Raw genomic sequence first — 24024 nt, forward strand, 5'->3', positions numbered from 1 at the left:
ACGAACATTCCTCAGTGTAAACACAGCTCGTGCTTTCACTTTAACTAAACCACACTTCCAGTGGTTATAGACATGTCACTGGATGGCCTCTGCCTCTCTCTTGTCTCTCTGGGGAGAGGTCATCATTACTGAGCCACTGTCCTTTCTCACGTCCTCATTTCACCCAAAAACTGTCAAAGCTGTCAGTGTGTCGCTGGAGTGGCTGGCGGGACATCACAGGGAGAAGGACCGGCTTGAGTGGGTGTTAGCTCACAGTTTGTTAGGGTTTCTCTGCACTGATGTCCCGAAGTGAACACAACAGCTACATCTTCAAAAGAACTGTAGAATCTAGAGTCAGTTCATTCCGGCTGAAACTAGTTGAAACCATAAAGGTTAGATTTTGATCTGAATGGTAAACAGTGAAGGATGAGGTGGAAAATGGACAGCCTTCAGAACTCACAAAGCCATTCTGTCTTCCAGTGGACATCAAATTGAATGACTGAAGGTGCCCATGACACTGGGGGCGTGATGACAGTTCACAGCATCACAGAAATGAATAATTTTGCTTTGACAGGATGCTCCATCACGGCAACAACTCGCACCTCTCCTTGCTTAACCAGATCACATTTCCATCTTCATGTCAAAGTCAAAGGGAATCCTTAGCGATGGCCGCCTCAGTCAAAGGGAGCGCAAGTCAGTGTTGGTGTCTCGCGGAGGTTGGCGCGGTGGCAGAGACTGCAGATGAAAGAGCCTGAGCTACACTCTCTTTGGAGAGACCTGCTCAGCTCCACCATATATGCTAAATAGATCAATTAAGAGGCTGTTGTTTTGGAGGAGGAAGGCTTCCTGTTGACAAAACCATGCGGCTGTGTAATTTTCTTGAGCGGTTTTATTCAGTGTTCATTTCAGCAGCACGTTGGCTCCCAGTTGTCATGCTTAAAGTAATGATAATGAATTGCCCTCATGCTGCACTCCTAATCAGAGCCTTCTAATGGTATGAACAAATATGGAGCTCCTCACTCCCTGAATGCAGGACGAACATGTGTAATGTTTACTGGCTCCTGACAGGCTTCTACGGAATCTTTCACTTATAGTTAATGATTAAAATAGTTTAATTCTTTCTGTTCTAGGACTGGTATTTTTTCCTGTTTACAATAACTTGCATTCCTGCAGTTTGGTGTCTGTGTTGAAACAATGCTATCTTGAATAGCTTCCAGGTGTCCCAACATTGCTTTGGTCCCAGCTGTGCAAATTTTGGTTGATTACAGCTTCAGTATGTTGTGTTGCTGCCCAAACCCTATAAAATGGGCTTGTGTTACTGTCACAGCAAAGAGACAAGGCTGATATGAACAGACTGCTCGGTAGTAAATCCCATCATTATTAGCCATTAGGGAGGGAAATATCTGTCACTTAACAATGACACGCAGGGTTGTCCTGTTTTACTGCTCACTTCCACCTGCCTGTTTTATGTCACCGTTGTTATGTCCCCGTCACATCCCGCCTGCATCCGCTTTCATGATGTATTACTCTCAACTGCTGCGTTAATGTTGAAATCTATTTCCACAATTCAGTTAGAGATTCTTTCTCCCTATTATGCAAAGCACTCTGGCTTGGCCCTCTGTGGAGTCTGCTGATATACAAGGCAATAAGGCAGGCGAGCGGAAACGAATAATAACTTTTATAAGACCTGGGAAAAAATACAACATACTGTCCATTACAGGTCTGAAGGCAGTAGGCAGCTAGACCCAATGGGTTTTCAGAGCAAGCACTCTAAATCAAATGGTTAACTCATTTTATAAGTCTGTACGATCTGTAATTGTATGTCCTTGAGAAGTGACATTTGTTTATCTATGTATTTTCATGTACTTTCAGATTACTAAGTGTGTGATGCTGCAACCTAGACTCCCTCCTGCATCTGAAGTCACAGTACAACATTTACGACATGTTGTTGCGATGTCAGAAGGACAACATCACCGATACATTGTCTGGTGAAGTGTATTTGAAAAGCTGTTTGTTTTCCTGTGCCTCATAATGTTATGACAGGCTGTGATTCCACCGGTAGTCTAATCACGACAAAATGAGAAATTGATCATTTGCCTTGTCACAGTAAAATGAAATAAAGTGTAAACAAAAGGCCATTTTCAAAAGTGTCTTTTGAATGCCTCCATAATGGATATTGTGACTGGTCATGAATTGAAATGCTGTGAATTGTCTGGTCACAAAATAAATGTGCCTGCATGCACGGCAGTTTTGTTTCTGAATTAGAGATCACCTAATTTCTCCTTCCATTTTTGTATCCCCTCCCCTATCTTCATCATTGATGGTCTGTCTGCTGAGAGGAACCACATCCTGGTGCGTATGAGTGTGATTGGAGGACTATCGGAGAGGAGTCTTCCCCCTAGGGCCCTCCAGAAGGTCAGTGATCTTCTACTCGCACCCCTTGGCTTAACATAAAGAAGAGGAAGTCCTGAAACTAGTTGCAGGTGTATAAAATCGAGCACACAGCCATGCGATCTTCATAGACAAACATTGGGAGTAGAACGGCCTTACTGAAGAGCTCAGTGACTTTCAACATGGCACTGTCATAGGATGCCACCTTTCCTACAAGTCAGTTCGTCAAATTTATGCCCTGCTAGAGCTGCCCCGGTCAACTGTAAGTGCTGTTATTGTGAAGTGGAAATGTCTAGGAGCAACAACGACTCAGCCATGAAGTAGATCACACAAGCTCACAGAATGGTAAAAAGCATTTGTCCTCGGTTGCAACACTCACTACTGAGTTCCAAACTGCCTCTGGAAGCCACTTCAGCAATATAACTGTTCGTCAGGAGCTTTATGAAATGGGATTCTATGGCCGTGCAGCCGCACACAAGCCTAAGATCACCATGTGCAATGTCAAGTGTTGGCTGACTGCGAGCCAGGCCTAATCGCCTAACATCAGTGCCCGACCTCACTAATGCTCTTGTGGCTGAATGGAAGTAAGTCCCCGCAGCAATGTTCCAACATCTAGTGAAAAGCCTTCCCAGAAGAGTGGAGGCTGTTATAGCAGCAAAGGGGGGACCAACTCCTTATTAATGCCCATGATTTTGGAATGAGATGTTTGACAAGCAGGTGTCCACATACATTTGGTTATGTAGTGTATTTCTGCCTGACTATGGTAAGGGTATTAGTTATGCAGCAATAATTTTCCAATAGGTGAATCAAGATTTTGTTGTTTGAAGTTCTCATATGAAGGGTTTGGGTGAGCATGTCTGTCATTAGCTGTGGAGTTGGGGGCAAGGACAGGGTCTCTTGAACAATGCTGTTCATTCAGCCACAAGATCTCCACCTGGTGCCAAGGATCCTCCCCTGGTTAATTAATGCTTTAAAATCTTTCCTTTCATTACAGTTCTGCTTTGCCTGTTGTGTAAATATATAAACGTGGGCTATTCAAAGCACTCAATACAAACAATACCCCCTTAATCAGTAGAGGCCTTGAAAAAAAAAGACATTTAGAAATGTAATGCCTGAATGGGAACATCAAGCATTAGTTGACATTAGAGATTAAGGCTAGAGAGGCTAATTGAAATTCTAAACAAATGTCTGTGAGGTGAGGTGGTACTTTAGATTCAGACACAATGTCAATGTTGTTTAAAAGGTCAGGCTTTCTGAAATAAAAGATGGCTCTGATTGCATAATAGAGGCTATAGGCTCTCCTGAAAGTAAAGTAGGATATGAATGATTGCATTTGGTAGTCAGTGAGTGAGTGATGTCTTTTGGTTTTGTCTGTAGACTCTGAGATAAGTGCCTTCCTGGCCACCAAGGACACAGAGAAGGATGGGAGCTGGATGGATACCTGCAGGAGACAATACTGTAATGTCATGACCACCAAGTCCAACATTGTCTCAGCAAATGGGGGTGATATATTATGATGTTATGTATATAAAAACATTTTTAAAGATATTACTGGTCAGGTCACATGGTCAGAGTCAGAAAAAAAATGATTTTGAATAGTTTATCAATAAAACCTGGGAATCCATATTTCAATGTTCTTGCCATTCCAATATGCTACAATCCACACTGTATTTGAGAATTATAGCGCTGTTGGGTTATAACTCATCTGTTTTATATTCAAAGTACAGACAGGGACCAGAGTTTGTTAACATTTGATAGTCCATTACATTCCCATGAATAAATGGATGATAAATTTGTCAGTGGATGAAATGATAGGCCCATATTGGGTGTGCTGCTAGACTACTAGATAATGAAGAACCAATATCTCTCTGCCTACAACTGCACATGTATAGATGATCACTTTGCCTGGGTAACAGTAAATAACGGTAAAGATGACTAATTTACCCACATAAGATTTTAATTTACTGTAACATGTACTGTACTGTTGCACTCTCTGAGGGTGTTTATGTCATTGATTGGTTGCTATTCATGTCATTGTGTGTTCAATTGCTTCCTCTGAATGTCACTTCAAAGAGTTCCATTCTGAGTTATTGGTTGTGAAGGGATTGCGGTGTACAGAGTAAGAGACTTCCTGATTGCTTATTTCATTCAGAGACAAATAAGCACCCAGGATGAAGGCTTTTGATGTATCTTAAAAATAAGAAAAAATGTCTACACAGAGCTTCCTTTCTTCATATAATAGATAAACAAGATGCTTGATTACCTTACTATTTTCCCTGCTGTGTATATAATAAAGGCAGCACAATTTGTACTTGCCTGATGTAGCATTGAAGATAAATGGCTTTTCCAAGGCCTCTGTGATGTTCCTAAAACCCACTGTGTGTTTCCTGTCTCTGCCTCAGTCCTGGCTGATCCACTGTGTGTTTCCTGTCTCCGCCCCAGTACTGGCTGATTTACTGTGTGTTTCCTGTCTCCGCCTCAGTCCTGGCTGATCCACTGTGTGTTTCCTGTCTCCACCTCAGTCCTGGCTGATCCACTGTGTGTTTCCTGTCTCCACCTCAGTCCTGGCTGATCCACTGTGTGTTTCCTGTGTCTGCCCCAGTCCTGGCTGATTTACTGTGTGTTTCCTGTCTCCGCCCCAGTCCTGGCTGATCCACTGTGTGTTTCCTGTCTCCGCCCCAGTCCTGGCTGATTTACTGTGTGTTTCCTGTCTCCGCCCCAGTCCTGGCGGATTTACTGTGTGTTTCCTGTCTCTGCCCCAGTCCTGGCTGATTTACTGTGTGTTTCCTGTCTCCGCCCCAGTCCTGGCGGATTTACTGTGTGTTTCCTGTCTCTGCCCCAGTCCTGGCTGATCCACTGTGTGTTTCCTGTCTCAGCCCCAGTCCTGGCTAATCCACTGTGTGTTTCCTGTCTCCACCCCAGTCCTGGCTGATTTACTGTGTGTTTCCTGTCTCTGCCCCAGTCCTGGCTGATCTACTGTGTGTTTTCTGTCTCCTCACCAGTCCTGGCTGATCTACTGGAGAAGGCTGTGTTGCACCTCTCTGCTTTGCTGTCAGACCATTTCTTCCCCCCTGCACAATACAAAGGATAGGGTGAGCTGAGGAGCTTACTGTCTCCCTCCCAGCCCCTCAGGGTCTACCTGGGCCTAGTGGGCGAGAGAGAGAGAGACTGTCTGCCATGGGGCGTGTCTGTGGAACATAGAGGAAAGACAGGCCTGGCAGGAACATGCTGCAGCCCTATGACGTCGACATGCTTCCATACCATGTCAGAAAACGATCTCCCTCTGACCTTTACATTTAATTGATATGGAAAGGTGTGTGTCCTGCGCCGGGCCCTTTTATCTTGTAAAGGAATGACAATGGAGATATTACCCTGACAGCCACTCCCAGTCTCCCACCCAAAGTGCCTCACTGAAATGTCGGTAGACCTCCCAGTCCTTCATGCAGACTTCTTGTTCATTATTCATAAACTGCTTAAAAATTCATCACATCTTAAATTTGTATGAATTTTGTCTTGAAGTTATTCCAGTGGTGACACTTTTATTAATTACAAGTAAAGAGCAAATGATAGAACAAACGCTCCCATCCCCGTCACTTTCACAGCTTTGTTATCTATAATTAACTGTGTTTTAATTAGTGATGAGTCGCTCATCTGTGTGGACATCTAATGACAGGACAAATCAGCATCCACCACTTAAATAGAACCAAACCTTTTAAATGCAACTCAAATATTGTTATTTCCCCCAGTGTTATAATCATTTTGCATGTATTATTTATCTTGTACAAAGTGCTCCATCATGACATCTGGCTCTTTGTCCAGAAATCCAAAGGCAGGTTATTTACTGTTCAGTGGAGGCCTCACTCGGGAAAATTGTAAGCGCATTCTCTCTATCTCATCACTAGTTACAGTATTTAACTTTCCCTTGAAGCTCAAAGGATCCTCAGTGCCTTGGTGCTCTTTCATCCGAACTGACCTCATAATGCTATCAACACACACTAATGTTTCCAGGGTCCACCGAGACCTCAATGTTGCCCATTATTTATTGATGGGAGCTTGCTTCAGTCAATGATGGTCTGGCATTTCTAAGGCATTGGTGTTGATTTTTAAATCTTTGTTTTCATGTTTTTGTGAAGCTTAGTTTTATGGTTCCCTGAAACCTAGAGGCTAATAGCATACCATTATAAACTGTGAGACCCCTTCCCTTATGTGTGTTCCTTTATGTGTTCCTGTACAATTCTGTTAGTCAATGAGAAATAATACATGGTTGACTTGGTAACATACTGTAGGTGTAGAGGTCAGTCCGTGTTTAATTGAGACCTGTAGGTGTTTTAGTCCTGACGTCTGGATCAATACCATATATGTTCAGAATGTATTCTTTCCCCGCTTCGCTTGCTTAACTCAGGCCAAACGAACACTGGAGTCTCTGTGTGAGATATGCTCATCAGAACGGAGCTGTACTCTTGGGCTGTAGCTCACAATGGACGGTGAATCATAGAGAAAGGGAAAAAAACTCTCCATCTCCCCCTCAGTCACACACTCTCCCATGCCCTGTTTTCTCCTTTCCTCTGTCAAGTTATTCCTCTCACAAAATGGTCCATCAGGGGAGCAGCTGTCATAGCCAGTGTGGTTTGACTCTCTTTCCCTCTCTTGTCATGGCTTGTGATTGACATCAACAATAGGCTCAGAGATTTGCTCAAGTTCAGGGGCTGCCATTGTGCGGAGCAGAGCCATTTTCTGGAGCCTTAACCCTGTGAGCTCCTCCACATCTCTCCCAGGCATCTCTCACAGGCTCAACTATCAAGAGGCAACAATGGCAGACAGGAGAGAGAAGTCATTCATCTCCATTAGATTGTAATTGCAATCAGGAAGTGGGGTTCGCTGACATTAATACGGAGGGGAGAGTAGTTTCCACAGAACTGCAGCATTCAGTCTGGGTTTACTTCACTCTCATCAAGGTCATTTTCTCAATTAAAGCATGCATTGGTTTCTATGATGAATACAGATCGCTCGTCTGATCGTTTCTGCAGTGTATCACATAGAGGTGTGATTAGGGTTCGTGTCATTTCGCCAGATGAGCGAGCTTTGGCAAAGCCACGTTCTCTTTGCTTTGCCGCAGTCATTGAATTTCAATTTTTATTCATGGCTGGGGAGCACGATTGTGTAAACCCCTGGTAATTTCCCGTCCCTTTATTGCCTGTTTTATAGCATCGGAGAGCGGCGTAAAGGCTGGCAGCCTGTCATCTGTGGACCAGCTGGGGATTCAGGCCTCTCTCAGGTACGCCGTCTGCATCCTCAAAGTCTAACTGAACCTTGCAGCTTTGTTTGAATCCCCCCAGTAAGCACCAGCCATTTTCTCAGAGAGGGTACTCAGCGACCAATAAACATAACTAAAATGATTACAGAATTATACGGTGATCAGCGGTATTACAGAGACATTTTAGAACAATAGGTCAACTTTCTATGAACTCCTTTAAGATATGTCATACTGTCTTTGGGCAATATGCTAATGAACAGAAGAGCATTAAAACAAGGCTCATTTGTGCTAATTATATACTTCCATTTTCCCTAATTGTTCTGATTGACTCATTTATTCAACAAATTATGAGGTGTGCAAAGTGTGATCTAGAATCCTGAATATTTTCTAACGTACTTTGTGATGTCTTTGTGACATCGGCCACCATAAGATCAGTAGAGCCCTGTTGAATTTGTGTCAGTTTGTGTTTGTTTGTAGGTATGGGAGATATCTGAAGTTATTGAGCAATGAATTCGAGCAGGACCTTTGTCTTTTGGTGAAGCTTTGCCAAGAGCTCCTCTCTCAACAGAGAGCTAAACTCACATCGGAGCTTTGTATCCTTATCAGCTATCTATGTTTGACACCCGCACGAATCACAAAGGGACTGACTTAGCCTCCACAGACAATTCCAGGGTCAGTAAAGTGATAACTCTATTATTCTCCCTCAGAGGTAGAAGAGATATGTCTTTTTTCAAGGACTCATCATGAACACTCAGGCTTTTAGAAACTGACCTTTTCCTTAACAGAGTGACACCTGTAGTTCTGCCGAGACTCCTCTCTTTATTCCCTGGTAAGAACCTCTCATGGTTATGCTCTGTTTTAAATTCTGATTCATACTTCTCTGTTTAGCATCATGACTGGCCGCTTCCACTCCCCTGCAGTACGTGCCTGTCAATCACATTGAGAAGGCCCACTGGGTCCAGCCTCAGCCCCCTCAATCTGTAACCCCTCTCCCCTGCTGCCTACTGAGACTGACCTGTGGTGCGCTAGGTAAGATGCTGTGAATGTTGTAGTGGACCTCTCCCTAACATTAGAGAGGGGGGGGGGGCTTCTCCTTGACACCCCCCACCAGACACTCTGCAGGGAGCCTAACCCTGCCACGACTGGTTTGACTCATGGCTGGAGAAATGGAAAGAGAGAGACACAATTTTCTGCATGTTTTTTCAAAAAGATAGATTTAGAGTTAGATAAGCTTGGATTTTTAGGCAAAGACATATGCAGGATACTACCCTCAACAACATAACCTTCACTCCAAATCAAAACTCCAAACCTACAACCTGATTTTCAACAAAATTACCTGGAAAGATTCCTACTACCAAAGATTCCTATTTCCAAGCTATACAGCATATACTCTGGCAAACAAACAACATAAACCTGAAACACCATCCAACCTGGAACTGAGTGAGTAATGTTTAGTCTGAAGCTATTTTGAGAGCCAAGAAGAAAAATGCATTACAATGATATATTTTACTTTATAAGGACTGAATGCTAAGTTAAGGCTACCAAGCTTGCTACGACAGGAAAGATACAACTTCAATTAGCACTGAGGTCTGAAGTGAGAGGTGTCAAATCCTTTGAGCCAAAAAATGTCAGGAGATTCTCAGAGCCTACCCCACCTAAATCCAGAGACCTTTGAAGCCCCCTCCTGCTGTTCAGAGACCATCCCCTGGCATTTTCTGCTTGTTGCCATCTAATGCACATTCAAATGTCATAAATCAACACTGCAGAGCTCTCCTTGTCCTCTGCTGTGCCCTGATTGTATTACTGCTGATGGTATCTGGAAATGTGCATGTGCACCCTGGCCCATCTAGTGTTGCTAACCCCAATTTTGACTTGTTCTCTGATATCTGCTTCACTGATTTCTGCTCTCTTAAAAGCCTGATTTCTGTACATTAATACTAGAAGTTTATTACCTAAAATGGATCAGCTGAAAGTGTGGGTTCACAGCTCCAATCCAGATGTGTTGGTCATTACTGAGACGTGGTTGAGGAAGAGTGTTTTGAACCCTGATGTTACCCTTTCTGGTTATAACCTTTTTCTGCAAAACAGATCTTTCAAATGTGGTGGGTATAGCAATCTTTACCAAGGAAAACCTTCCGTGCTCGGTTGTCTTCACCAAGTCTGTCCCCAAACAATTTGATTTGCTGGTTTTACGCATTAAACTTTCAAATAGCTATTTTTTTGACTGTTGCTGGGTGTTATCGTCCTCCATCTGCACCGGCCTGTACCGTACCTGCACTAAGCTCTCTCCTGGCCTCTTACACTAAGTCTGAATTTGTCCTGCTAGGTGACCTAAACAGGGACATGCTTAAACCTCCTGACCAAGTCCTAAAGCAAGGGGACTCCCTAAATCTTTCTCAGATTATTACCAATCCCACAAGGAATGACTCCAAACACCCAGCAAAGGCTACTTGATGTCTCCTTGATGTTATTCTCACAAATAATCCTGATATGTATCAGTCTGGGGTTTTCTGTAACAACCTTAGTGATCACTGTTTTACAGCCTGTGTTCGTAATGGCTGCTCAATGAAATGACCTGTCCTGATTTGTAAGGGTGCTCTCGAGCGGCTAGATGTTCTTTACCATTCGGCCATCAGATTTGCTACCAATGCTCCTTTTAGGACACATCACTGCACTCTATGCTCCTCTGTAAACTGTAAATCTGTATACCCGTCACAAGACCCACTGTTTGATGCTTATTTATAAAAACTCTCTTAGGTCTCACTCCCCCCTATCTGAGATATCTACTGCAGCCCTCATCCTCCACATACAACACCGGTTCTGCCAGTCACATTCTGTTAAAGGTCCCCAAAGCGCACACATCCCTGGGTCGCTCCTCTTTTCAGTTCGCTGCAGCTAGCGACTGGAACGAACTGCAACAAACACTCAAACTGGACAGTTTTATCTCCATCTCTCATTCAAAGACTCAATCATGGACACTCTTACTGACAGTTGTGGCTGCTTCGCGTGATGTATTGTCGTCTCTACCTTCTTGCCCTTTGTGCTGTTGCCCAATAATGTGTGTACAATGTTTTGTGCTGCTACCATGTTGTGCTACTGCCATGTTGTGTTGCTACCATGTTGTTGTCATGTTGTGTTAATACCATGCTGCACTGTCATGTGTTGCTGCCATGCTATGTTGTCTTAAGTATCTCTTTATGTAGTGTTGTGGTGTCGCCCTTGTCGTGGATGTGTGTGTCCTATGTCCTATATTTTATTTGTTATTTTTATTCCCAGCCCCCATCCCCGCTGGAGGCCTTTTGCCTTTTGGTAGGCCGTCATTGTAAATAAGAATTTGTTCTTAACTGAATTGCCTAGTTGAATAAAAAATTATAACCCTGCTCACATCGGCCTTCCTTTGGCCCGCTAGGCTCCATGGATCGATGAGTCCAGCAGCCCACCCCTCGCTCTCCCAGGAAGGGACTGAATACCAAGAGGCCTCCAGTCTGACGAATAGAACTTAGTTGTCTCTGCTGTCTCTCCTCTGTCTCTCTCTGCCTTACATTTGCATGCAGCTTAAGGAGTAATCAAGAAAGAGGATGTGAAAAGTATGTAAGGAGATAAACATTTCTTTCATTTGGTGGGACCTTCTACTGAATCCTGCTGCAATTGGATTATTATGAAATACTGTCGTTTGTATGGCTGTGCATTGGTAAGATGAGTTGCATTTTAATACTAAATATTCTCGCCCCAATTTATGCAACAATCATACACGTTTTGAGTTATGTTATCGTTTGTATCTTTGCAGACTAGGGATTCTTAATGCCTCATGTTTTCTTGATGGAAATGGTGAATATGATGAGATTATGGTGGCATAGTCATTACCATTGTCCCCATAAAATGTGGAAATGGCAATCTCTCTCTGCAGATGCTGGTGAATACTCTGAAGTTAATAGAGTTTCAGGGGTAAGAATATGTCTTGAAAATGGTAATGCTACCGTGGACGAGTTTGCACAAATGATTATAGTTCTTCATAGCTCTGCCATCCGAGCAGCAGTGCATGCAAATCAGGATGTATGCAGACAGATGGGAGTATGCACACCATGTTGCCAATGAAGGAGAATTTCTAAACAGCGGTGGAATAAATCCTCTGTAAATTTGATGCGATTGATCCTGTCAATACCTCAGAAAACAGGGACAAGTAATTAAGTAGTAGTAGCAAATTGACTGTGTTCCCAGTGAACATACACACACACACACACACACACACACACACATACTGCATTCTTCGAAAGCATTCAGGCTCTGACAATTCTGTTGTTTTTAGGAAAATGAGGAGTGAAAATCAGACAAAGCAGCTGTCTGTCTGAATTTTCACAGGTTTACCTATTTTTATTTTTTTATTTCACCTTTATTTAACCAGGTAGGCTAGTTGAGAACAAGTTCTCATTTGCAACTGCGACCTGGCCAAGATAAAGCATAGCAGTGTGAGCAGACAACAAAGAGTTACACATGGAGTAAACAATTAACAAGTCAATAACACAGTAGAAAACAAAGGGGGAGTCTATATACAATGTGTGCAAAAGGCATGAGGAGGTAGGCAAATAATTAAAATTTTGCAGATTAACACTGGAGTGATGAATGATCAGATGGTCATGTACAGGTAGAGATATTGGTGTGCAAAAGAGCAGAAAAGTAAATAAATAAAAACAGTATGGGGATGAGGTAGGTGAAAAAGGGTGGGCTATTTACCAATAGACTATGTACAGCTGCAGCGATCGGTTAGCTGCTCAGATAGCTGATGTTTGAAGTTGGTGAGGGAGATAAAAGTCTCCAACTTCAGCGATTTTTGCAATTCGTTCCAGTCACAGGCAGCAGAGTACTGGAACGAAAGGTGGCCAAATGAGGTGTTGGCTTTAGGGATGATCAGTGAGATACACCTGCTGGAGCGCGTGCTACGGATGGGTGTTGCCATCGTGACCAGTGAGCTGAGATAAGGCGGAGCTTTACCTAGCATAGACTTGTAGATGACCTGGAGCCAGTGGGTCTGGCGACGAATATGTAGCGAGGGCCAGCCGACTAGAGCATACAAGTCGCAGTGGTGGGTGGTATAAGGTGCTTTAGTGACGAAACGGATGGCACTGTGATAAACTGCATCCAGTTTGCTGAGTATTAACCAACAGAGCTGGGCTTTTGGAGTTAAAGTTCTCTGCTCTGTACATGGTTTATTTCATTTGCCTTTTAGGTTCACCTCCACATGGAGATTGCTCAGTCTGGCATCTATCCAGTCTACTTATGTATAACACACTATGTAGAGATGCTGCTGAAGCCTGAAATGCCACTGGTCTTCTCTACCTTCAGGATGTCCGGTTTTAGCCCCTCCCAGGTACAATATCACCCTATGTCCTTTCACTTTCCACTGTTTTCACAGGATTCAGGATGTCCGGTTTTAGCCCCTCCCAGGTACAATATCACCCTATGTCCTTTCACTTTCCACTGTTTTCACAGGATTATATTATAATCAAATGGATACCCTTAATTACTATTTTGAACTATTACTCCATTGAAATGGAATAGAAATGATTTTTCATGAAACAGTGAAATACGTTTTCTACAAGGTCACAGCCACACATATTCTCTATAAAGAAGCTCAGAACTGAGGTTGCAGAATCCCTCTGCTGTTCGGCTTGCCACACTTGATTCCCTTGACGTAAACGTTCATGTCCAAACAAAGAGTTCACCTTGAAAGTCTTATTTTTGATCTCATCTTCTTTTGGCTCAGTCTTCCAGGCCGACTGTCATCTCGTATGTGTCAACAGGGACTGAGTATCTTAAGCTAAAGAGTTTACAGTATAGATTTAAAGTCCTTGGGTGCAAACTATTGCATCCACCTTCCCAATCACACCTCTATATATCAATCCAGTATGTTCTTGCCATGAATGAAATTATGACATAATACGTTTTGATAACATGACAAAGCAGGAATCACTAATGAAACTGACCTTCAGATGAGGTCACCTCCAGCAGGAATGGCAATATATTATTGTGCACCTGCAGCTACATCATCTGGGGTTGCTAGGAGAGATATTCAGAGACTGTAAACATCACAGGCAGCTGGTGGCACCTTAATTCAGGAGGACAGGCTCATAGTAATGGCTGTAATGGAATAAATTGAATGGTCTCGACACATCAAACACATGGTTTCCTTGATTCAATTCACTTAATTCCAGTCATTACTATGAGCCATCCTCCCTTCACCAGCCTCCTGTGGTAAACATACAGAGTAAATTGCAGTGTGGAGTGAGTGGGTGGAGGAGCTAGCAGAACAGTCTGGGACTGGCCTTAGCTCTGTCTGACTGAAAAGTTCAAGTCGAATGTCACTTCTTTCCCTTCAGAATACTGTTATTGAGAAGACTTTGAAAAGACAGTTAGAAAGACCTATAAAGGGTGTCAAGTGTACTGTTGATTTTAAGGATGAATCTGTTCTTACAAAAACAAATTAGAAGTTGTCATTGTTTTAATTTAGGCAAGATAGGAGCTTGATTACAATACATTATGCATTGAAAATAATGATTGTCCTCTGTGTGGTTCAGTATCTTGGTTAGAGAAACAAGACAGTTAATTATGGTTAGAGTCATGCTCTCCAGTTAATTTTGTAGCGCCAGTAGGTAAAGCACATGATAGACGTCATACAACCACTCAGCATGCTCCACAACACCACTGTCTCAAAGCCTCAGTACTTATTTCTCCAAGTCATGTGGATTAGATTAAAACATTCATAACCCTTAATATCATCCCTTCATCTGTGTCATTTTCTGGTTTACATTCTTAGTGTGGGTAGGTGTTTTTCCAGATGTGTCTGCACTGGCTGAGCCAGTGTTTCTGGAACTACCTGGACTGGTCTGAGATCTGCCACTACGTGTCCACCTGTGTGGTGATGCGGCTGACCTACCAGGTATACAAGTGTGTGGCCGTGCTGGAACACCTGCAGCACACGCAGACCCAGGACCTTCGGGTTTTCCTTAAGGTGAGTCTGGCTGGCTGTCAGTCACACTACCTGCGGCACCGCAAAGCCCTGAAACACCGAGACACTCTCCATAGAGTACAGTCATATTCATACAGCTAGAGCTTGTGAATTTGCCCACGAGAGATAACAACTGAGTCCCAGCTTCATCAATAGATTGTTAGTAGTTTGACTAAAATATTATATCATGGTCTTATCTGGAGATATTCTTGTGATGAATTGTAGCTTGCATTTTGCCTCAAATACAGCTAGACAGAAACATGCTTACGCAATTTCCTCATTGTCCTTGGTTCAAGTTGGACAGTGTGAAACATGCTACTTTGTAAATGTTCATTGAGGTTCACACTTTGAACAATAGGGGATCCGTTTTAGACAGACAGTCAGGTGGGTTTGTTGGGTTTTGTAAGTATCCGCAGCTGCTTAGTACATCTATATTTCATCTCAATTAAACATTTAAATGGAAATGACTTGTTAGAATTGTTCTGGATGTCAGTCTGCAGCTCGATGCGGTGGAAGACGGAGTGTAAAAAAGCATTGCCAAATGGTAAGTAAAGCCTCTCTTTGTTACTCAAAATTCAAAAGAAATTGCCTGTCACTACACAATGCTGCCATAGGTTCTCAGCCAACTATCTGCTCTGAGATATTTTCTAAAGTGCATTCCTAAATGTTTTCTCTTGTCCCTGCTTCTCTCTAACAGTAACAATGGGAGCAAGGCTACAGTGCAGTTGGTATACCTAACTTGTTGTATGAATTCTTATCTGTTCACTCTTCACTTTTTGCACATTTGATGGTGTTTACAGCTCTTTTCTGGGTGACAAGTGATGAAGACACAGGAAAATTATATTGGTCATTTGGGTGGCTTTTCATACAACGATTGCCATTATCAACTGGGAACAGGAAGGAGCAGGAAGAAATGTCACTGCATTAAGTAGAATGTTCTTCATGCTAATCCCACATTTATCACCACAGCACTTCCTTGTTTTGACAGGGCAAGTAAGTGAATGTGCTCGTGAGCATAGATAACAGGTCTGCCTTAGAGCAGGGTGCTGGGGGCGCTGGTTTGGAGATGACCTAGCCCATTACAGATAGAAGCATGTCTGGTCTATGAAATTCCAAAATAAATGTATTCTCAAATATTTTTTTTTCTCTTTTACACTGTATGCACTGAACTGACATGCATGACGGTTTCTGTCACTCCGATGTTCAAATTAAAGGAATGAAATAGTCTATAATGCGCCGCAGCACTCAATTCAGACAGTGGTGTATTGCCTTTCGTAGCTGCTGGTAAAGTAATTCAAAGCATTTACTTCATCCCTCAGGACGTAACTTTCCAGAACTACTATTTCTTCCATGTAATGTTGTTATTAAAACAAAATCAGACAACACCATGTTATAATAGTTTACCTATTTACCTAGTCGACTTATTGTGTGTTCTATGCAGAGATGTTCACAAGTCTTTGAGGTAGAGTCAAGTCTCAACTCTTTTAGTGCCAAGTCTCAAATCGCTTTTGGCAATGGCTTTCTGCCTGCTGTGGGTTAGGTCTATAAACCTTGTAAATTATTTGAAAGAAAGCACATCAGGCACTATTTAAATCAAAATACATTTCCTTTAAAAATGTAGACAGTTTACATTAATAAAAGTAATTGTACCGGACATGGAAAAAAGCAGACATAACATTTTAAAGTGCTTGGTGGTTTGTGGCAGACAGTCTATATTTCACATCATTCTGTCACACAAACAAAACATCTGTAGGTGAGGGAAGATAAATGACAAGTATGAATGTAAACCAAAATGACTGACAACTGTTCAGTAATTGCACTACTAAAGTATCCTATATATCAAACGTAATGACCTTTATCACTAAAATATACTTACTGAGACAGAGAACATTTATGTTGCAGACAGGTTACATTTCAGAAAGATGAAGTTTGTCAGCCGTTCTTGCACTGAGCCTGGCACGATGAGGGTGATTGATGAGGCCTCCATGACTAAACACTCTCTCCACTGGGGCACTGGTGGCAGGTACAGCCAACACTGTCCTTGTTACCTGCTTGAGCCTTGGAAAGTCTTTTGCATCCAAAAATCCAAGCAATCAACTTCATTTTCATCAGAAGATACTTGAATGTAGCGAATAATCTCTGCTCTGACCTGGCTTTGTCTCCTTTCTTCTTGCTGATCTTGTTGCGGTAGCCAGAGAACAGTCTGGAGGTTTTGGCAGGTGGTGGTGGTTGTTCTTCTTCTCCACTACTGCTCTCCGTAACGGTGACTTTCCGTGCCTCAGCCAAAACAAGGTCTGAAAAAAATGTATATGATGTATGTCTATGATCAAGAATATAACAGTATACATTGTACATGAAAAATTTGTTTTCTTTGAAAGCGAGTGACATAGAAAACATTGCATGTTGCAATGCATTGTACCTACCAATCAGAATCTCCTTCAATTGAGCTTCATCTTCATCTTCATGTGCTATGAGGACATCATGATCAAGCCAGAACAGGCAGAAAGATGGGTTCAGCAGTGCAGCCATTATGTATACATTCTTACCAAATGGAGGTTTTGTTGGCTGTTCATCCAAGTGCTCCATTCTGACATTCACAAACACCCCCTGGAATCAGCATTTGAGTGACTCCTGCAGTGCTTTTACTAGACTGACTAGGTGACGACTTGTGCTCAGTATACTTTGCAGATGATAGTTGAGTGACAGTACACAAGGAAGGCCAGCACTGAGTCACCACTTTCTCCCCCTGAGTAAGGGCAGTGGCCCGGACAAAAGGGTCCAAAATGTCCACTAGCTCCAATAGCTGTCTCCATTCCCTTGGTGATAAGCAGAGCTCCTTGTGTCCTTGGGCCTCAAGTAGAGTATTGAGGCTTTGTTGATTCAGATTGGTGACTGCTTTAACAAGCTGGAGGATGGAATTCCATCTGGTAGACACAGCAGCAGGGATACTACGATTGGCTCCGAACTCAGCTTCAAATGCTTCTTTCAGACAACAGGTAGTATGTAGTAAGCTGCAAAGTTTAGTTACCTTAGCAATCACACTGTTTTATTTAGTCCATCTCTAATCACCAGTTGTAATGAATGGGCAAAGCACTGTAAGAGCTGTTGCCTAAAGTTGGCTTAGATAGACAGTTGCAACAGAACTTTTAAAAGGGCATTGTTGTTTTTAAAGGGCAAAATTATTTCTGGAAAACATATTTTGATGAATTGTAAATAAATTATATTTAATTGACCACTTTGAGCTGGCCAAATCTGATGAAACAAGAACCGCCACAGACCGAAAACTCTACCAGGGGTTGCTAAAACTTTTGTCCTCAAAACGATCTTATACGACCCACTTGAACTCGCCCTACTGTCCGAGTGCTTAGCTTACAGAAACGTACCACCTCTATTGCATATGAAGACAAGCTGATCCACGCATGAACCTTATCATCACACCAATGAGATCTAGTATCCAAATTCACCGGGTGTCTGCCTTGATGTTCATAACACTCCACAGACACCCTGCAGTGGAACCCAGAACAATACGTGACCACTGCCGTCCTTTTAGCACGGCGATACGAAGGGCGCACAAAACGCTTATAATCACCCTCATCAAGATGTTGCCTACGCCTAATAGTCCTACTCATCACTTATTATTATTATTATATTACAAATGTCACTTCTCACAATGGTGCTAGTTTAGTAAAGTTAGATAAAGCTGAATAAATGTCTCGCAAGATCACATTCATTAGTATTTTACATAACAGATTGTAATATAATACCATATAAGTCTACTGTAGCATAGTAGAACTATAATATGTTACACCAAAAACACCTCCTCAGTCATTTCTTATCTGAAGCTGAATAGTCCCAAAAGAATCCTCATGTGGCCAAAACTCAACGGCGCGCACTGCATGCTTTGGTTGAAACAAAACAGGCCTACAAGAACTGCTAATAGTTTGTTAACACCAGCTTTAATTCGCTCATGAAACAGTTATTCAAGAAGATCTAAATGCATGTTCCCATGAAACTGATTGAGATCAAATAATGGGGACGCAGTTTGGACATTTCACTGGTAAAACGTGAAGAATTATCATTCATTATTGACAGTGATAATGGCCTATTTTGAAATTAGGTATGCCTAACTTGGTGTTTTGGGGTATTAAAAATATGAATAATTCTTAAGACAAGATGTGTGGGCATATAGGCAGACGTTGCAATTGGAGGATGCATTTTATGCACCTATTTTTTTGTGATATTCAATCTGTCGGTACCAACTTTTAGTAGTTATGAAGTAAAAAAAATAAAAAAATAAGATCCCTCGCCTATAAAACATAGCACTACACTACTGATGGTCCAATCATTTTCACCAATATGTTATTGCGACCATTTCTGGAGGTGGAAATTATATTTTAGATGGCGTCAGCATAATTTTATTTTCATTATGTTTTCTTAGAATGTCCTTTTAAAAAGTAAACAACCTCCCGAGTGGCGCAGCGGTCTAAGGTATAGCATCGCATTGCTAGAGGCGACACTACAGATCCGGGTTTGATCCTGGGCTGTGTCGCAGTCTGCCGCGACCGGGAGACCCATGAGGTGGTGCACAATTGGCCCAGCGTCATCCGGGTTAGGGAAGGGTTTGGCCGGCTGGGATGTCCTTGTCCCATCGCGCTCTAATGAGTCCTTGTGGTGGGCCGCAGGTGTACGGTGTTTCCTCCGACACATTGGTGAGGCTGGCTTCCGAGTTAAGCAAGCAGTGTGTCAAGAAGCAGTGCAGCTTGGCAGGGTCATGTTTCAGAGGACGCATGACTCTCGACCTTCGCCTCTCCCGAGTCCGTACGGGAGTTGCAGCGATGGGACAAGACTGTAACTACCAGTTGAATACCACAAAAAAAAAGAAAGTACAAAGTCACCAGAACTCAGCCTTTCAGTCCTTCTACATAAAACTGATCCCAGGGAGGACCCGGACCCCCTAAGCAAGGGGACTGGAATTGGTCAAACTCACAGTTTAATACATGTACAAAACTATCCTCTTTCCCTAAAAGCATGATGTCATGACTTTCTTACATAAAAAGGAGGTTTACTTGGCCCCAGGTAATTGATCTGAGATCGACTTAAGTTTCAATCATGTCATTTTTGGGGGCTTTAACCCCTGCCACTACATAATTTAAAGTGTGAATATAAGGGCATTTGCATTGCACTTGTTTGCTCAGGGTTGTTCTGTGTCATTGGCTAAGATATCGCCCCTTTGGGTGCTGTGTACTGTAGGTAGCAAACAGAATACGCTTGCACTGCACACATCAACTTTCCAATGAACCCATAAAAGTTTATTTCCTCTGTTTTTCATTTTGTATTGTCTGCGTACTTGAGAATCACCATAAAATATGTATCACTCCGAGAGTAATTATATCGCCTTAAATGAAATTGCTGACTGTACAAATTGCCCAAATTAAATAGTATTTTGTCCTTGCAATTTGGCCTCGATCCAATTGAAGTTGTTAAAATGTCATTGCACATTAGGCCATCCCACACACTGGCTGTACTATTACAGGTTGTTAAAGTCCACGTTGTTGTTGGTTGTATATTGCTATGTCAACCCTCTCACCAAACACACACACACACAACATGCCCATAGAGGGCTGGTCTGGATGTAACGGCGTTCTTCGTTTGTTGAAAGAGAGTCGTTACAGAATCACCCACCACATACGGACCGAGCAGCGTGGTTACGGGCGGCCGAGAGAGTGCAGGAGCCCGCATGGGATTCGCTGGAGCAGTGCGAAGAGGGCTATAGGCGAATGGAGTTGGAGAAAAGAAAGACACGGCGGCGCAGAGCGAAACCCGAAAGTCACCCCAAAAAATGTATTGGGGGGGGGCTCAGGAAGAGAGTGGCAGAGTCAGGAGTCAGACCTGAGCCAACTCTCCCTGTTAATCATGAGGAGCAGCGATATAAGGACTTCTGGTCTTGGGAGATGATATTAGACGGAAGAGGACCCTGGGCTCAGCCTGGTGAATATCGCCGCCCCAAGGAGGAAGCAGAGGCAGCAGGAGATAGGAGCCGGCGATACGAGGGAACACGGTTGGCAAGGAAGCCCGAGAAACAACCCCAAAAAATTATTGGGGGGGGGCTTACAGGGAGTATGGCTATGCCAGGTAGGAGACCTGCGCAAACTCCCTGTGCTTTCCGGTGGGCTAGAGAGACCGGGCAGACACCATGTTATGCTATGGAGCGCACGGTGTCTCCAGTGCAGGTGCATAGCCCGGTACGGTTCATACCAGCCCTTCGTATTTGCCGGGCTAGAGTGGGCATCGAGCCAGGTAAGCTTGGGCAGGCTCGGTGCTCAAGAGCTCCAGTGCGCCTGCATGGTCCGGTCTATCCAGAGCCACCTCCACACACCAGTCCTCCGGTAGCAGCTCCCCGCACCAGGCTTCCTGTGCGTGTCCTCGCTCCAGTATCACCAGTGCCCGCACCACGCATCAGGCCTACAGTGCGCCTCGCCTCTCCTGCGCTGTCGGAGTCTCCTGTCTGTTCAGCGCAGCCAGCGTTTTCCTCCTCTCCTGCGCTGTCGGAGTCTCCCGCCTGTTCAGCGCTATCAGAGCCTTTCTTCTCTACAGCGCTGCTGGAGCCTCCTGCCTGTTTGAAGCAGCCTGAGCTGCCAGTCTGCAAGGAGCTGTCAGTCTGCAAGGAGCTGCCAGTCTGCAAGGAGCTGTCAGTCTGTAAGGAGCTGTCAGTCTGCAAGGAGCTGCCAGTCTGCAAGGAGCTGTCAGTCTGCATGAAGCAGCCAGATCTGTCAGTCTGCAAGGAGCTGCCAGTCTGCAAGGAGCTGCCAGTCTGCAAGGAGCTGTCATTCTGCAAGGAGCTGCCAGTCTGCAAGGAGCTGTCAGCCTGCATGGAGCAGTCAGAGCTGTCAGTCTGCAAAGAGCTGCCAGTCTGCAAGGAGCTGTCAGCCTGCATGGAGCAGTCAGAGCTGTCAGTCTGCATAGAGCAGCTAGATCCGCCAGTCAACCAGAATCTTCCAGATCTGCTGGTCAACCAGAATCTTCCAGATCTACTAGTCAACTTGAATCTTCCAGATCCGCCAGCCAGCCAGGATCTACCGGAGCCTACTACTTACCTGAGCTTCATCTCAGTACTAGGCTTCCTCTCAGTACTGGGCTTCCCCTCTGTTCCGGGCTGCCCCTCAGTTCCGGGCTGCCCCTCAGTTCCGGGCTGCCCCTCAGTCCCGAGCTGCCTCAGTCCCGAGCTGCCCCTCAGTCCCGAGCTGCCCCTCAGTCCCGAGCTGCCCCTTAGTCCCGAGATGCCCCTCAGTCACGAGCTGCTACTCAGTTCTGTGGGGTTCTGGGTGAGGACTATTAGGCCATGGTCGGCGGCGAGGGTGGATTATCCCAGGACGCGAAGGGGAGGAACGAGGACATTAATGAAGTGGGGTCCACGTCCCGAGCCGGAGCCCCCACCAATGACAGACGCCCACCCGGACCCTCCCTTTGGTTTTGAGGCGCGTCCGGGAGTCCGCACCTTGGGGGGGGGGGTTCTGTCACGCCTTGGTCTTAGTGTTTTGTGTTTTCGTTATATATTTGGTCAGGCCAGGGTGTGACAGGGGTTTATGTTATTGTATTTCGTATTGGGGTTTGTTGTATTTGGGATCGCGGCTGATTAGTGGTGTTGTATAGGCTTGGCTGCCTGAGGCGGTTCTCAATCATCAGTCAGGTGATTCTCATTGCCTCTGATTGGGAACCGTATTTAGGTAGCCTGAGTTTCGCTTTGTCTTTCGTGGGTGATTGTTCCTGTCTCTGTGTAGTTTCACCAGATAGGCTGTAATTAGGTTTCTCGTTCCGTTTGTTGTTTTTGTATTTATTCGTTATTTCATGTACCGTCACTTTTTTCATTAAAAACATGAGTAACCACCACGCTGCATTTCGGTCCGACTCTCTTTCAACAAACGAAGAACGCCGTTACACTGGAAGACTAACCAGAGTTGTTGTGTTCTCTCCTCTCATTTCCCATCAGGAGGAGCTACAGAGTGAGTCATTACCTGGAGTACATGGAGGGTCTGGAGCACAGTTACAGAACAATGGTACTGACAGACATGAAAAATATCTCTTAGAGAATCAGCTAGCAGTGCTGACACACCACAGCCATCACTCCCCAGGCTGCACTGGGACTGGGACTGGTAATAACAAGGTAAAGGCTTCTCGTGACAGGATTAACCAGTGTGTGTACCTGGGGAGTCTCATACTACCTGTTGTTTGGATTGAGGAAAGGTTTGATACTGTGTATGCTCTCTGTAAATGTTGTTTATACCTCTACGATCTGTCAGTATAGTTCTACATATTTAAAGATTTACAATGGTAGAGATGTATGACATATTAAATAGCAGATATGAATAATGTTATGAAATATACTGAACAAAAATATTAACACAACATACAATAACTTCAAAGATTTACATTTCATATAAGGTAATCCGGCAATTGAAATAAATAAATTAGGCCCTAATCTATGGATTTCACGACTGAGAATGACTGTTGGTCACAGATACCTTTAAAAAAAGTTAGGGGTGTGGATCAGAAAACCAGTCAGTATCTGTTGTGACAATCATTTGCCTCATGCATTGTGACACATCTTCTTCGCATAGAGTTGATCAGATTTTTGACTGTGGCCTGTGGAATGTTGTCCCACTCCTCTTCAATGGCTGTGCGAAGTTGCTGTATATTGGTGGGAACTGGAACACGCTGTCATATACGTTGATCCAGAGCATCCCAAACATGCTCAATGGGTGACATGTCTGGTAAGTATGCAGGCCTTGGAAGAACTGGGACATTTTTAAGATTCCAGGAATTGTGTACAGATCCTTGCGACATGGGGCTGTGCATTATCATGCTGAAACATTAGGTGACGGCGACAGTTGAATGGCACGACAATTGGCCTCAGGATCTCGTCACCGTATCCCTGTGCATTCAAATTGCCATTGATAAGATGTAATTGTGTTCTTTGTCCGTAGCTTATGCCTACCCATACCATAACCCAACCGCCACCATAGGGCACTCTGTTTACGACGTTGACATCAGTAAACCGCTCTCCACAGGACACCATACACATAGTCTGCAGTTGGGAGGCCGGTTGGACATACTGCCAAATCTTTAAAACAACATTGGAGTTGGCTTATGGTAGAGAAATTAACATTCACATTTCTGGCACCAGCTCTGATGGACATTCCTGCAGTCAGCATGCCAATTCCACAACCCCTCAAAGCAAGAGACATATGTGGCATTGTGTTGTGTGACAAAACTGCACATTTGATCAGTGTCCTTTTATTGTCCCCAGCACAAGGTGCACCTGTGTAATGATCATGCTGTTTAAATCAGCTTCTTGATATGCCACACGTCAGGTGGATGCACTTTTTTGGCAAAGGAGAAA

At 43.8% G+C, this 24024-nt stretch overlaps 1 pseudogene; it reads left to right on the forward strand.

Annotated features, from left to right (window-relative positions):
- The window catches only part of LOC109901367 (protein broad-minded-like), a 125206-nt pseudogene that overhangs the window by 18951 nt on the left and 82231 nt on the right, over nt 1-24024 (forward strand).

The sequence above is a fragment of the Oncorhynchus kisutch genome, linkage group LG12, assembly GCF_002021735.2.
Source record: "Oncorhynchus kisutch isolate 150728-3 linkage group LG12, Okis_V2, whole genome shotgun sequence".
Taxonomy (NCBI): domain Eukaryota; kingdom Metazoa; phylum Chordata; class Actinopteri; order Salmoniformes; family Salmonidae; genus Oncorhynchus; species Oncorhynchus kisutch.